The 16,092-nt window shown below is 47.0% G+C and overlaps 1 protein-coding gene across 2 annotated transcripts in view; it reads right to left on the bottom strand.

Annotated features, from left to right (window-relative positions):
- The window catches only part of MTMR6 (myotubularin related protein 6), a 1,083,592-nt gene that overhangs the window by 279,712 nt on the left and 787,788 nt on the right, over window positions 1–16,092 (bottom strand). The gene's annotated exons all lie outside the window — the stretch shown is intronic.

Here is a 16,092-nt window from a genome sequence, read left to right as displayed (position 1 = left end):
CTCTAAAAAATACAGACTTACATACAATCACACATAAAATCTAGTTCAAATAAGTACTAAAAGTTAAACCTTACACAGTTACAGTGCATCCATAAAAACACTAATTGGACATAGATGGACGCTGACTGCTCCTAATCTAAATTCATGCCCACTGCCAGGTTGTATGCCCAATACATATAGGACTATGGGATGGGAATACAATGGATCTCCAGTCAATAATAAACTCACATTTACAAAGTCACAATCAAGACCCAAAATGCCACACATACAAATTCCCATCACCTCTTGTAAATAACAGCAATACTGTTACAAATGTGCACTGTACATTACATATAGCAACGAGAGGGAGGAAAGGGGATTTACACTTTACAACCAACCCACAGTGACACCAAAGACTACGACGCAATTTGGCTGATGGTACCAGACCCGTAAGGTATCCTTACACTCTTAGAAATTCAGTGATACAAGAATAACCAACAGCTAAATAGAGTAACACTACATGTCCATAGGTCAGAGTGTAATGCAATGATTTTAAAAGTGCATATAGAATCAGGAGTATGAGCTAAAATTAGACTTTTGCAGTCTAAAATGCCAGGGTCCCAAGTGGGACCCGGAAAAATGTCCATGTACAGGTATGAACCTTCCAAGCCACTTTACAGGAGTAATGGGGAAGAGTTAGGTAAGTCTGGTTTCTACCCCACAGGTGCAGAGAAGATAGCAACCAACCCCATGGGGTGACAAATGGATACTCTCTCGAATAGTTCCAGATCCAGTTTTGAGACTTAGAAATCCCAGGAAGCAATGCAAGATTTGGGGCAATGCACAACGCAGTAGGTGACCTGCAGAAACCCACAACCAGGGATCTAGGGAATCCTTAAGAGCAAGCTTGAATAAGGAATCAGATCAGGACCCAGAGGTAAATACTCATGGCACCACTTTCAGAGGGCTTGGCTGAAGAACAGCCAAACAACCCAGTGAGTAAAGATTTTCTTTTGGAGGGCGAGTTACAGGATCCGGTTACCCAGAGACTTGAACCCCCAAACAATAACCCAGAAGAAAAACAATGGTGAGTACCAGGAGGGGGACCCACCAACCAGGAGTGAAAGAAATAAAGGAAATTGAACCTGGAAAGCAAAGGCATTTTACATAGCCTCCAGCAAGCCTGGCCCGAAACCTGCTTGATGTTCAATTAGAAGTGCCTGAAAATCCACGATTTCTGCACACAACATTTGATTCCTGGCGGCTATAATAGCATTCGCTTTAGCCTGCCAAACAAGCAAGAGTAGCACTTTGGTAGGCCTTCAATACAAGACCATCTAGGATCTTGAGGGGTTCTGATAGAGAAACAAGCTGCCGTCTTAATGGATATATGATATGACATGGCATTTATAATGGACCTATACACAAGTTGTTTCAAGGCGCGAATCATTGTAGAGGGCACCACAAAAGACAAGGCCTGAGGCATAGATGCCAAGTAGAGGTTACCACTTGTAACAAATGATATTTGATGTATTTGTATTTATTAAGTTTATATAGCGCTGATGTCAAGCCTACAATTGTCGGTCTGGACAGAGTGCAAGTTGTATCAAATTATTTTTGCCTCTTCATAAACATTTTGAATGTGGTATGCTGAAATGGAAATATTTACTTGCAGACAAAACTGTAGCTTGCACTCCTTACTCCAGTTGAATCAGGAATAGAAACCCACAAAAGCTTCACACAGCCCTGTAGCCTGTTATGAAAGGACCTTGCGGAAGTAGAAACCTCTCCTCCCAGCTCATCCAGTGTAACTTGTGTCTTGATGGTTGAGGTTGGGAAGGTGTCATGGGAGTAGGGAGGGCACAGGGCCAGAGGGCCATCTGAGAGTCCTGCAGGTGTGGGTGGCAAAACTGGAGGAGACTTTTTGGGTAGCAGAGCCAGTGCAGCAGGTGCAGTCAGTGCTGCAGGTACTGGCATTGCAAGTGGAATGGAAGCCTGCAGATCCCCGATTAGGGCTGTAAAGTGAGCTCTCATTGTAATCAAGGTGATGTGCCTTTGAAATCCAAAGAAAAACAAATCCTCATTGGACGGAGGTGGATATGTATCCTAACGACAACACTGTCTGGACATTGAACGTCCTTTCCCCAGAGGCACGAATGCACAAGTGGAGAAGCAGGCCCAAAAGAACAAACCTTGGACATGGAAAACGCAGCCTAATAAAATTTGGTGGTCATCGGAGGAGTGTTGCAGGCTCCAGGCAAGGAAATCCCTGAGGTCTCTCTGAAATTCCTAAATGCAACAAGAGTCTAGGATGGTTCTCGTTCCTCTGATACATTTTTGAGAGACAGGGTAACTAGTCTAGGTTGGAGTTGATTGACTGACTCTGGAGGTCCCTGGATCGAAGCATTGCCTGTGGACAATTGTGTACCCCTCAAATGCGTATAACGTCCTTTCTTAGCGGGATTTTTTTTCGTGGGTTTTTTTTACAGCTAATTTTACGGAAAAAAACTCATCCCATTTTTTAGGGGGGTTGGAATAATATATATTTGGGGTGCGGGTGTTCAGGATCATATAAAAAATAAAAGTGGATAGGGTGTTTGGGGGGATCCCTCCAAAAATAAAAAATGTGATGAGTTTTTTTCGCTGAAAAATCTGTAGTAAAAAACAGCAAAAAAAAATCCTGCAATGAACTGACATAGAACCCTGAAATGTTCGTCACATGCAGAACTTTTGGGATGACTTGGGGCCCACGGTACGACTAGTGGTTAAACTTTGTGACTAATGGGAACCTTAGGGCTAAGCTTGGTGCCAGTGTTAGGCCCTTTGACACCCTTAGTTCTCTGAATCACTACCTAATCAGGTACCATTTTCATCGGGACACGTGTGGGAACGCGGGAAGGGAGGCCATGTGTTGTTGGCAGCTTGTTTCGGTGGGTGAGCCGAGTGAAATGTGCGGAAATGTGTTTTTTTTTGCCACATTTCAGACTTTGCCAGGGTTTCTGGGTAATACTTCTGGGCCGATTTTCACAAGTCAGACCTCTGCGGATTCCCACGGGTGTCCTCTTGTCGGAAATGCATGAGGTTCCCTGTTTTCCTTGGTGGCTTGGACACCCTAGGCCCATATCTGTATGGTGTGCCCTTTTGAAAAATCGTGAAATTCAGCTGTCAGAAAAGACTTGGGGTTAGCTGTGTTTTAGGCTTCCCCATGGCGCCCAGTTAGGTGCACCCACACATGTGAGTTGCCGTTTTCATCGGGACACATGTGGGAACGCGGGAAGGTATGACATTTATTGTGTTTGTGTGGTTTTCATAACGTTTCGACCCATTTGCTGGTGCCCTTTGTCACACAACCCTTTCATTTCCCAAATGTGCCCTACATTTAGTCGCTACTTTAGGCACCATACACTTTTGTAACCTGCACAAGTCACCTACTCTTGAAAAGGTCTGCCTGTGCTCTTTCGAAAAATGTATGCTTGCAGTTCCTCACCACATTGGTTCAGCAATAAGCATAAAACTCCTGTGTACCATGGCTCAGTGTTTGGCTTGTGGCAATGCTTGTTTTTTGAAACACTACAAAAAATGTGTGATTTCCTAACTGCAAGAGTCGGGGGAATGTAGCAGAGCATTTCTCAAAATTCATAGAAGCCATTGCCGTACCAAGCCAACCATGTCCACCACAAACCTTTTTTTTCAGTAATATTCCCGCTTTTTCCCCAAACTATGGAATTTTCCCCAACCTAGTTGTTGCCTGACCTGAGCAAATCACCCCTTCCTAAACTAAGAATTTTGTCTACTTGTCAGAAATGTATGCCTTTCTGTCCTCCAATTCGGCTTTACTACCCTTTATTCCATTCCGTCCACGCATGTCCAATTGGCAAAAAGGCCAAAATCGCCTAACTCTCACAAAATGATTGATAACCACATCAAAATATTTTCTTTTCGTTTCCACTCAACCTGTTCTTGAAAGCCAGGAAATTGGGGAATTCAGCACAGCAAACCATTTGTTTGTAGCTCTTACAAGGAAAAAACCAGAGGCTTCTTTGTACATCATTTTATTGGCATTATTTGAAAAAACCCAGTTTTCACACTTTGTGCTTATTTTCTCTCACCCCACTACAGCAACCTAGGATTATTCCTGGTTGGCGTTATGACCGCCTACATGTGGGAAAAAAGGGGCCAAATTTGGCCGAGATATCTCGTGTAACAAAAAAGATACAAGGCATTGAATTGCGACATATCGAAATCACCAAAAAAGGCCTTGGCACGGGGGGAGGGAGGCGAACCCATGGCACTTAAAGAGTTACGAAGCGCTAAGTTACGGTTATTCCTGGTGAGGACTTGTGGGGTGTAGGGAGGGTAGGAGCATTTCCTTGGATGGTAAAGTAAATGAGATGATGGTCTGTCCATGCAGTAGGAGCATTTTGGAAGATGGTTGTAGAGTGATTGAGATCTGCCAACCAGTCCAGTGTTCTGCCTTTGTTGCGAGTTCGGGAATTAACAGGATGGTTAAAGCCAAGTTGGGAGATGGTGTTTTCCAAGGATGTGGCATTGGGGTCGTTGGGATCGGAGAGACCTAGGTTAAAGTCACCAAGTATGATTATTTGCAAGCCAGGTTTGGTGTTATTGGTTAGTAGATCGGCGATATCTTCCTAGAAGGATGAGATGTCACCTGGAGGTCGGTAGGTGAGGTGGATGAGTATGGTTTGGGTTGCTGAGAGGGGGAGCTTAACTGAAAGTAGTTCCATTGAGGTGGGGCTGGCAGTGGGGGTGGCTCTAATGCAGAGGGATGTTTTAGCGATGAAAGCTTCTCCGCCTCCTTTGCTGTTCTCCCTGTCTTTCCTTATTATTGCGTAACCATCTGGGATGGCTAAAGATAGTGCTGGGCCTGCTGCAGCCACGTCTCAGTGATTGCCAGGAAGTGAAGGTCATTGCTTGAGATGAGTTCTGCGATGTCTATGGCGCGGGCGACCAAGGAGCGGGCATTGATGAAAGCACCTCTAATGATGGGATGTTTAGTTAAGCTTGGTGTTACCGGATCATTGGGAGGGGGGGTTGGGTGAAGAGGTGTGCTGGTAGGTGCAATATTTCCTGAAGTGAACTCTGATGCTTTTCATATCATAGTGCAAAGACCCAAGGTCAGATTATATAGCCCTCAGCAACTTAATTTTTTGGGTCTCCCCTAGCCTCCAAGCCAGAATTCTGTCTGCCCTGTCCCCCTTCTCACAATACCTTTGCTTGAGAAATAGCAATTTCTTCTCCGTATCATGTAACATTAGATCTTTGAGCTGGGCTTTATACATTTTCCCTGCCTGTTCTGGAGTCACTGACCTCTGTCCCCCCCACACCCTTTCCGTCCCCGATTGAATCGCTGCAATTTTACTTCACAAGTCTCCTTCCTATTTCATTCTCTCTCTCTTCTTATGGGAACCAATCTGAATTAGCTCCCACAGAATGCCTGGCCCCACATCCCCATTATCGTTAAAGTAAAAATATTCCATAATTCTGGTAAGGAGTCTGGGAAGTCTGTCTTTTAAAAGGGAGTCACTGCATTTCCACCTATCTATTAGAGGTTTTCCCCACTCCTCCCCAATGTGAGTGGTCAGAAATGTGAGGTGGACCACTTGGTGAAGTTTTCTTAACAAACGCCACTTTATTATGTTCAAAGGTTGGATGGACGCCTCACTATCCCTACCCTGACAAGGATTTACCTGCCTAAAACAAACTAAAGGAAACACTCTAACAAAAGGATATCTGTCCCTCACACTTAGATACAAAAAATAAACAAGGAAATACATGATAGTTAAAAACAATAATGATTGAGTTCGCAATGTTACCAGTGTCTCTCTTCATAACCTGGCCGAACTCCCCAGGTTTAAATGTGATTATGCTTCACAGTTTCAGAAAAGACAAACAAGGAAACCCTAGTTTGCAGCAAACTTCACTCTGTTAACACAAAGTTCCAACACAGAAGATATAAGGATCTTCCTCTTCCTTGAACAAGTTTGCAGTTCATCAATAGCAACAATAATTGTCTTGGTCAGGATGATTTGCCACCATTGATGACTTCTCAAGAAATGTAACTTCTTTGTATCAGCTTCACACTGCTCTGCCTTTACAACCACAATCCGGTTATACTCCCCTGCCCGAACATCTTTTTATTACAACAAGTGCTTTTGTGGTTAGGATCAACTGACAAGAGGTTCACAAGAGCTTCACAGTTTGCAAATTGCAGCTTCAAAACTTTCAACACTCTTCAGGGAATACAAGATTTACATTGGGGCTTTTTAATACTCTGCAAATGAGGCTCCCCTCCTTCTGAATATCTCTTCCCAGAAGGGCAGCCTTTTTTCCACTCGTTTCCCCACTGCACAAGTAACCAAAGGCTGATAGGGATGGGTCTCTTTCTGCTTCTCCATTGGTTTTGGCAATGCGTGTTTATCCCAGCTTTTAGCATATGTGGTACAAAGTATGGGCAACAAGTTTCAGAGCTTACAGACCTTACATTAGCCACCTTCTGCTGTTGGCAATATTTGATAGCTTCTGTAAGTCTCTCTTGGCTTGGGTAATGCTTGCAGGTATTTACTCTGAACAAAGTCGCCCCCTCAGGTTGCTTGGTTTTCAACAGACTCACACTTGTAAGATTACAGTCATTTGGCTTTGTTATAATGGGTTTTTGCTGCTTTTCCCTAGATCAATATTCAATCTAAACTTGGGAATCACTTTCACTCATACGCAAGTGCTGCTTCTGCTGCTTTTCAATAGTATTTAAAATTATTCTCTGAACTACTTTTACTTCTACGCAAGTGTTGCTCACTTGCCGAATGCCTACTTCGGACATGCAAGCGGGTACGGAGCGCTCTGGGGTCACTACCAGTTTGTGAACTCACTGGGAAAGACGTGCACCTCCATTCCCCTCACCCCTCACAGGACTTATGCTGCTGTGACTTCTTGCGACCCAGCAGACTGCTTCTGTTAGTTCGCCTTCGCCCACACCACCTACAATTGGAGCTCCTCTTGCTCCCGAGGCCCTCTGTTGCATGCCAGCCACCTAAGACAGCCTTCTGCACGCTTCCCGCTGCACAGCCTCTGCACTTAAGATTTATGGAGGCACAGACCATCTCAGGACCAACAGCTAATATCTGCCAAACAGTGGTCCCGGCGTCGTCTTCGGCTTCAGCTTCTGCCTGGGCTGCCAGCACGAACTACGCTGCTTCTGCTTCTTGCTTCCTCTGCTCTCCTCCAAAAGCAACAACTCTTCTATGGCCTGCACCTGAGGGGGCCATTTAAGCCTCTCTGTCTCCCTCAGGTGTGGGCCATCTGCATTACTGAGCTGACTACTCCTGCGACATTGTACCCTTTCAGCCCTCTTCTTCGTACCAGTGCCTAGAGAATTATGGGTCCTGAAGTCCACAATGGAAAACTTAGGCTTTTAAGTTTGTTTTACATTTAAACCCCAGTTTGTTCCTTATAATATTCTTTCAAGGAACAAGTCATTAGCCTTAGATGGAAAGGGAAAGTTAATTATTTTAAGCTGTTATTCACAAATGTCCTTTCACTGCACCTTTGGGCCTTAGAGGGTTGGGGGAGTAGGAGGGGTTGCCTTTAGCTTTGCAGGTCTCCCGAATTTTAGAAGGGTTTTGATTTCTCCCAAATCCTAGGAGCTTATGATTGTTTTCAACATTATTTATATGTATATCTTGTGGAACAGACAGATGGTTATTACAACAAGCCATTACATACTTTGGCATTGCAGAGCCATCCTCCCTACAGGAAGACAAATACAGCATCTCATCCCACCGAGTCCTCTCAATCCTCGGGGCCCTTTCTCCTCCCAGGTGATCCTTCCGCAGAACACCACCCGCAAGGTCAGGATCAGAACGTGTCTGCCTTTCCCTGGCCACCTGGAAGGAGACTTTAGGCAGGGAATTACTGAGGAGTCCGTAGGATTCATCACACCAATCTCTATACGCACTAGGTCATGGTCCGACCACGGTACCAGATCCACACGGAGTTAGTATATGATCAAGCCTGTAAAAGAGTTGTGAACCTGCGAGTATTGTGTAAACGGTGGATCCCCGGGCGATGAGGGGGATCAGAGAGTCCAATATGCCCAGTCCCCCTCCTTATGTTGAGTCGCGCCAGAAGCCCCCAATCTGTACCTATCCCTAGCCGGCTCAAGGACCATGTTATAATCCCCACCCAGGGGTTTCTCGTTCACCTTGTCCCAGAACAAGACCTGTCCCTCATTTGGGCAATACACAGTGCCCAGAGTCAAAACATTCCCCTGAATCCTTCCTCTCAGAAACAAATGGCAACCTTCTGGGTCCTTGCGCACATTCTAGACCCCCAGAACGAGGCGACTGTACACTAGAATTGCCACCCCTCTTTTCTGTGCTGTGAACGAGGCATGGTAAACTTCCCTAATACATTTTGATCTTATGGGGGCTCCTTCCCCTTTAACCAGTGAGTCTCCAGGTGGAACAGCACATCTAATTTGGCATTTGAGCACTCTCTAATCACCAACAATCTTGGGTGAGTTAATACCCCTGGAACTTAAGGACCCAAGTTAGCGCTGCCCATGCTCTGTTTAATTCATAAAATCACTTGCAACCCCTGTAATCTCCCCCCAAACATCCCCAAAAGCCTTACCCAACCAAAACACTCTTCTCCCTCCCACTCCCCCCAGTGTCCACCAGGACTCAGATCCAAAGTTGGCTCCTGACCAAACCCCCAAAAACACCTGGTTACCCGGGCTATTTCTCCACACTACCCCTTATCCTGAACTCCCTGCTGCCTCCCTTCTGCAGTTCACGTCGTCAATGACCCCACTCCGTCCCCAATTACACAGCTGTGGCCCCAGACTCCTTTGCGTCCAAGAGACTCACTGTAGAATAGCTTGACCTCATAGGCCTCCCCCAACCTCCGAATACCCAGCATGCAAAGCCAAAGGCTAACAATAGGTGACAGTTGTCAATAGATGTTGTCTTCTGGACCAAGGGCGGATACAGGGTCCATCAGACAGGGTTGTACTGAGTTTCTTAAATTTTCTCGAACCAGGGGTGCACCTCCTGTCTCTTGTCCCTCTCCTAGCCTCCTCCGAAGTACATCCTTTGGACTCTTGAGCTTAATCTCCAGGCGAGTCCAACAATTCCACCACAGCCACTATAATATCCTTCTCAGACACCAGATTGTATTCATGTCCCCCACTCTGCAAAGGCAATCGAGAAGGGGAATCCCAATCAATACCTTATCCCCTACCCTCTGAATCATTGCCTAAGTGGAGAGCACATCCATCTTCTAGCCAAGGTGAACGTGGAGAGGTCATGAAAAATGGTGATTTCAGCGTTATTGTAGGTTATGTAATTTGCATTTCTGGCCTCTTCCAGGATTTTGGCCTTCTCTGCATATTAATGAAAACAAACCAATATCGATCGTGGTCCTCCGGCTCTGCCCCCAGCCCTGTGTGCCCTCTCTATGGTAGGTTCATTAGTCGCATTGTTCCGAAATAGAAACTTAACGTCCTTTATGGCCCGGACAATGTCACTTTCTTTTTCACCTTCGGACTCAGGAAGTCTGACGTTCTTCCTTCTCTCTCTGTCTCAAAATCGTCCATCTTGAGGGCCATTTCCTCCTCTCGTCTTTCAAGTGCAGACAGCCTTGTATCCATCTGCATTTCCCAAAGTTCAACCAAGGGCTGGTTAGTCTCAAGACCCTGTAGTCTTTCCTACACTGTGTCCACTATTCGGTCTAATTTATCCAATCTGCAACCTATTTTTGCCCCGACTGCCCTGATTTCCTCCAATAAAGCCGCTATGTCCCGTTTTGTCGACATGTCCCCTGCTGATTCCACCATGGCGGGGGAAACTGCTGCTCTTAGTCCCACAGACGACTCATTCTAACAGTACTCCTGCAGCACCAATTACCAGCTCACCAAGTGGGCCTCTGGACTCAAGAGCTCCTTTCTGTCAAGGGTCCAAACCCACCCATCCCCCAACTCTGAATACAAGGGCAAGACCGGGGGCACTCAAGGTGTGTTTTGGGGCTAACCCTTCACAGGAGGGAGAATATGTATGGTGCCTGATCCTTGTCAACATCGGTGAGTAAAAGCTAATAGTCACAGTTTCCCCCCACTCTATTTATCCTTCATGTGCTCTGTGTCTGCAATTGCTGCCAGATGGGGTCCACCTAAACTGGGTTTGTAGCCTCCTCTGGCACCCTTTCAGCTTTCTCCCCCTCACGGAGCCACAGGCCTACTGTGGAGACTCTTGGGTTGACCCCAGGGGGCAACATCTCAGATGAGGATTTGTCTGCTTGGTCCCCCTCCGTTCAGCGTTTTCCCTGTATGCAGCTCCACCAATAACTTTACTCCAGCATCTCCTCCGCGATTAACCTTACACATCAAGCATTGGAGGGGGGGGGGGGGGGGGGTTTGGAAGAGTCCTCGTCCACGCCAATAATTGCTTTCCAAACAGGCAAGCCACCTCCTCTCAATCAAGAAGGTTCTCGGACGGCTTGCGCTTGCTGCCTGAACTTGGTACTTCTCAGTCCCCCTCTTGGAGGGCCTGTATGTTTTCCGGCGCTCCGGGTGACCAGCCAATGTGTCCCGCTTTTAACTGCTCGGCCCCTGATGTTTCAGGTCGGATGCCTGAGCGCATGCTGGTTTCCTCATTGCTATGACACAGATGGTAGTGATCTCCAACAGGGCCACTAGAGGACCACCAGTCTCTCATGGGAATCGCGTGGAGCTGCTTCTCAGCGTTACTTTATGAGGCGCACCACCAAAAATCTAAACCGCCATATCTCTGGCACCTTTCGGGTCGGGAGCTCCAAACTTCATCCAGCCCGGCAACGCATCGCCATCGGCGGTTAGGGTTCTTTACCGACATTTGGGTGGGGGCATTTGCAAGGGCTCAGGGCCCGAAAACACCCAGGATTCCAGGAGCAATGCAATGGTGTAGTGTGTGTGGCGGGTGTAGAGTATGTAGAGTGTACAGAGTGTGTAGCAGATGTAGAGTGTAGCGGGTGCAGAGTGTGTAGCAGGTGTACAGTGTGTAGCGGGTGTAGCGGGCGAAGTGTGAGAGAACGGGCGAAGTGTGTGAGAGAACGGGCGAAGTGTGTGAGAGAACGGGCGAAGTGTGTGAGAGAACGGGCGAAGTATGGGGTTGGAACGGGTGGAGTGAGTGAATCGGATGAAGTGTGTGGACGAAACCGGTGAAATAGATGGTTGAATGGATGACGTTGCTAGCTGAAGTGAGTGGAACTGAAGATCGAGCATAAAACGGTTTGGGGTGCACGAAATGGTTTGGGGTGCATGAAACGGTTGGAGTGCGCTCGATCTCAAGCACCTAAGGTAAACTACCATATCACATCTCCACGCTTACTCTCTTCTTCACACCACCGCACAACTAGAACACAGCGATACTATGACACCATTCGGTATAGCTGTTCTGATACCATCACTAGCCTCATACTACCCATCATCCTAATAAACACAGCTGGTTACACACCCCCAACCTAGGCGTTCTCCTCAGGCCTAACGCAGCCAGAATCGGTCTGGATAACAACCTACCAGACGAACACATACTCCTGATCCCCCCCCAACCACCACACCTACCGCTAAGAAGCAGCCATCACATGAATGCCACACCTGCTACACACATATGCATCCGGTGCTCACATACATATATCTATCTATATCTATCTATATCTATCTATATATCTCTCTCCCTCTCTTCCCCTTTCTTTCCCTCTCTTCCCCTTTCTTTCCCTCTCTTTCTCTCTCTTTCTCTCTCTTTCTCTCTCCTGACCTGAACTTCAGTTCCAGAGGGCGTTCAACCTACCAGCGCCTTGAGATCATACCAATGGTACATAAGGTGCCATATAAACGCAAAACATAACTAACTGGGTAGGATCGGTGCTCAGATACCACCTTCGATGGGGTGCAGGGAAGAAGGACCGGAGGACTGAAGGCTCAGGCGAGGATGTTATATTGGGAAAAGAAAGGATCTGGCCAGAGTGAGGAGGGGGCGGAGGTTGTTGGGCTTTGGTTGCACAAGTTGCAATTTCCATGGAGGAGCCAGAGCAGATACAGGTACGGGAGTATGACTGGGTGGGAGGGGAAAGGGAGATGGGGAATAGAGTTAAGAGGGCGGGTGGTTTTATGGGGAAACCGGAAGAGCAGCAATTTGATAGTTTGCTTATAGAGGTTCAGTTCTTAGGGCGACAGGTACTTCACGGTTTGGAGAAGAAGTTTGGGGAGGGCACAGCTGGGGCAAAGGGTGGTAGCAAGGAGTTGGGGGTTATGTTGGGTATCAGAGAATGAGGGTTAGGCAACGGGGTGGAATGTTGAAAGACAGAAATGGATAGCAGTGGCGGCGTAAGATATATCTCCTGGAATGTGAACGGAATAAATGATAAACTCAAAAGAAGTGTAGTATTCCGGTACCGGAGAAGGGTAAAACTAGATGTTGTATTGCTCCAGGAAACCGATCACTTGGGAGATATCGGTTGTATACTGGGACAAGGGCAGTGCAAATGCGTGGCCCATGCTGGTTTCACAAGCAGCTCCGGGGACGGGATGTGCAGATCCTCATAAGGAAATCTCTGACCTTTCAGGTTACAGGGATATTTCAGGAGCGAGGCGGCAGGGTGGTGGGGGTGGAAGGAAATCTGGGACAAGAAGCAATCTCCTTCATAAATGTCCATGCTCCACCGCCACTATTATAGGACACACTGGAAGAGGTAAAGAGGAGAATGATGGAGGTACAACTGGGTTTTATGGTAGTGGCTGAAGACTTCAATGAAGTAATTACACCATCCCGTGATCGATGAAAGGAAACTGCACGAGGGGGGAACAGAGACACAAAATTAAGTCCTTTTTGAATGAGGTTGGTGGATCTCTGGAGGGAGGAAAACCCCCATAAAAGGGAATTCTTATTTTTCTCAACCTCCCATATTCTCCAGGATAGACCATATCTTTGCTTCGCAGGCCGACAGAAAAAAATCAAAGGGGTGAGTTATTTATTCTGGGGTATCTCAAATCACGCACCATTAATGTGGTCAATTAAGACTGGTACCTATGCATCGTGGGGTGAATGGAGACTGGGGGATCAACCAGGTGCAGAATGAGGATGTAATGGGAGAACTGAAGGAGGAAACAGTACAGTATTTTAGTATTAATAAGGAATCTGTAGATTCAAAACAGGTGCTGTGGGAAGCATATAAAGCAGTGTTAGGCGGGAGAGCCATAGCTGTGGTGAAGGCTAAACAAAGGGAGAGGAAGAGAAACGGTTGAACTCAAAGGATCAAATGAGACAATCCCACTCAGAGATAGCGGAAAGGGAAACTCCAAATTATGAAAGGAGTGATTAGAATTTGAGCCCTTGAAAAAGCAAAAGGGAAATTGGCGGTACGGGGGGGGCTTGTATATACGAATGGGGGGGACAAGACCGGGAAACCTCTGGCGTGGCTGGCACAGAGGGAAAAAGCCAACAGAGTTGTGTATGAAATCGAACAGGGGGAGACAGGAGAGAAGACGAGGGAGCCTGGGGAGATAGTGCAAGCCTTTGCCAGATATTATCAGACACTGTATGCTAGGCAGCTCATTAGGGGGGAGACAGAAGTTGGGGAGTTTCTGGGTCATTTGAACTGACCGGCTTATTGGTGCAGCAGAGAGATGTCCTGGAGGGGGCACTGCATTTAGAGGACGTACAGGAAGCAATGGTACTATTAGGAATGGGTAAATCGGTAGGACCAAATGGGTTCGCAGTGGAACTCTGGCTGAAATAGAAGGAGGAAATCTTGGGGCCACTGTGGGAGATGTTCCAAGAGAGCAAGGAACAAGGGAAGCTTCCTCCAGATCTCCGGGATGCCAGGATAGTAGTGATCCCTAAAGAGGGAAAGTCGAGGTAATGTTGTGGGTCAAATAGACAGCTATCCCTAATTAATATTGAGACTAAAATCCTGGCTAAGGCTTTGTCGAACAGGTTTAGCAAGATTATAGCGGACATAGTGAAAGGAGATCAGTGAAGATTTTTAGGGTTGGACACACAAAAAGTCTTTGACTCCATCAAAAGAGTAAATCTGATCGCAGTACTGCAGAGGATGGGCTTCGGAGAGGACTTTATAGGTTGGATCCAAGTGTTGTATAGTGGACTAACAGCCTGGGTAAAGGTGAATAACATTATCTCTGGATGATTCACAGTAGATTGGGTTACCAGGCAGGGATGTACCCTTTCACCTATGTTGTTTGTCCTAGCCCTCGAGCCATTGGCGGAGTGGATTAGAGGGGACCTGGGCCCGTCATGGTTTGTATGGCCTGGGGGAACGGAGGAACAGGTATCATTGTATGCAGATGACATTCTGTTATGCGAGACCAACCAATAGGCCTCATTACCAAGGATGACTATCCTAGAGGAATTTGGATCGTATTCCAGCTTGAGAATTGCCTGGGATAAATCCATTCATTACCCAGTGGACGGGGGATGGGGGGACAGCAACCGAGGTCGATACCTACCGCTAAAAATGGAAGAGCAAGGGTTTAGGTACCTAGAGGTGTTTGTCCAGAAAGACAAAGCATCCTTTGCAGAGCTGAACCTTCATCCGACGGTTTACCGTTTCGAGCAAAATATCAGACCGTGGATGACTCTCCCGAGTTCCTTGATGGGAAGAGTGGCAGTCTATAAGATGGTGACCCTTCCCAGACTATTGTATGTGTGGCAGCATGCCCTGATGGGGATACAGGCAAGGGAATTTGATAAGATTAATAAACTACTGAGGGAATTCCTATGGGAAAAGAAAACGCCCAGAGTTGCTGGAGACGTTGTGCAATACTCAATGGGAAGGGGGACTAGGTCTCCCAGACTAAAAGCTCTATTATTGTGCGACACAAGTGGCCATAGCAAATGTATGGGCGTACCAGGGGTTTGGGGGTCAGAGGGAGAAGAGATAACTTGGTAGACACGAAATTGTAAGTGATGGGCATGCACGGATGGGAGGAGATATTGTATGGAAAACCCCAAAAGGCAGGATGCCTACCACTGGGGCAGTGGGCACGGTCTGGACACAAGCCCACAGCCACCTGGGATGGGGAGGAAACTTACGCTGGCAGCTAGGATCTGGGAGATTCACCACCTGCAATGGGGAAATTAATGGAAGGTCAAGGGGCTACAGAGGAAGAGTGATGTAGGGACTTCCCAGGGGATCGGGGACAGTGTGAGCTGCCTTGACATGATCATTACAAGTACTTGCAGCTAAGGCATGCTTTGGTACCTCATTTAAAAAGAGAAACTGAGCTTCCACAGGCTTCCCCATTTGAACGGAATGTACTGGACAGGAGATTATGGGAAAGCAGGTCTCAACTCTCTATAAAGCTTTAAATCTTAACTCCACAACACCATTAGATACGTTGAAGGCGAGATGGGCACAGGATTTAGGGGAGATTGAGGCCAAAGAGTGGAGGAAGGCCCTACAGCACCCCAGGGAGGTGTCCATCGCAGTCCATCTGCTGATGATACAATTAAAGTACCTGCATAGGGCCTACTACTCCAGGGACAGACTAAAGTGGAGGACGACTCCTGGCCCATTATTATTATTATAATATTTATTGAGTGTGGACCTGGCTTTGAGAAGTAACGCAGCGCTTTAAAGAGGTATACACCAATACAGATACATAATAGAGCGCTTTACATACGTGTACCACATTACAGATGCATAACAGAGCGCTTTTTAGAGGTAACATCATAACAGAGGTACAGCAGGGGTAGGCTACAGAGGGGGACAGAGGAGAGGTATAGCTATACCGGGTGCGGGAAGGCGCGGGCAGTGTCTAGCGAGTCAGGTGGCACAAGTGGTGACCTGATGGCCAAGGTGCTAAGGAGCAGAGACTCCTTGAAGTAGTGGGTCTTGGTTCTTTTCTGAATTGTAGGAGAGTGGGAGTGAGTCTGATGCCGATGGGGAGGAGGTTCCATAGTTTTGGGGCGTAGGCAGATGAGGCTTGTTTTCTGGTCCTTTCCTTTTTGCAGCAATGGATTTCAAGTCTGCACGTGTGTCCTGGCTTCTGGTGGTGCGCTGTCTGCCGCAGATGTAGAGTTCCTCCGTGAGGTAGCTGGATGA

Source organism: Ambystoma mexicanum, chromosome 7q, assembly GCF_040938575.1.
Source record: "Ambystoma mexicanum isolate Mex_15411 chromosome 7q, UKY_AmexF1_1, whole genome shotgun sequence".
Classification (NCBI taxonomy): Eukaryota; Metazoa; Chordata; class Amphibia; order Caudata; family Ambystomatidae; genus Ambystoma; species Ambystoma mexicanum.
Note: the sequence above shows the minus strand (reverse complement) of the source record. Positions and strands in the feature narration are given on the sequence as shown.